We start from the raw sequence: 817 nt of genomic DNA, 5'->3' as shown, positions 1-817 counted from the left end.
ATATATCTTTTGGAGTTTTCTTGCCCATTTTGTTGTTATTTTTTGTTGTTGTTTGATTTGATACTGATTATGTTAGTTGCATTTATTTGGACCGCGTTCCTTTACGTAGCACCCAGTTAGTAACCAGCCAACGAGGAAGCAGCAATTCGGTCACTTTATCCATTGATGAGTACGGCATTGCCATGGAGCGCGTTTTTAACTTTCTCGGTTTACTTTGTACTTTTGCTTAACATTTCCTTTTTAATTTATTTCTTCGTTTTTGTGCTGTGTAACTTGTGTTGAATGTTAAGAAATGCTTTCACCCGGAAGCGCACAGATAACAAACACAAACACAAACAGCAGCGAAAATGTTAAAATATGAAAATGGAAATAATGAAAAATTACTAAATTTATAACAAATTTGATTTTTTACTATCCCGTACTATCCCGGCACCAAAAACCGAAATGCAATAAGCAAAAGTTACTTAGAAACGGAAGCAAGAAGCTCCGCCAGAAAGGGAGTTAGGCAAAGAAAAGATATTGGGGAATTCTCACTATTATGTGGGGTTTTCTGGAAGTTTTTTCAACCACTAAACATTTTTGGAAAATTTTAAAATTTGTTGAATTTTGAACTTAAAAAAATAATTCGGAAAATGTTCAATACTGAAGATGAAGATTTTAAAATAATAACAAGAGGTTATGTATAGGAAATGTTAATATTGAAAAATTAAAATATTTTCAAAATATTCAATCAAAATATTAATTAGGTGTCTTTCACAAGCGAAAATTGGTAGCATGTACATACCCTAAAAAAGGTATTAGGTTGATAGATAAATAC

The sequence above is a fragment of the Teleopsis dalmanni genome, chromosome 2 (assembly GCF_002237135.1).
Source record: "Teleopsis dalmanni isolate 2A chromosome 2, ASM223713v2, whole genome shotgun sequence".
In the NCBI taxonomy this organism is placed as follows: Eukaryota; Metazoa; Arthropoda; class Insecta; order Diptera; family Diopsidae; genus Teleopsis; species Teleopsis dalmanni.
Note: the sequence above shows the minus strand (reverse complement) of the source record.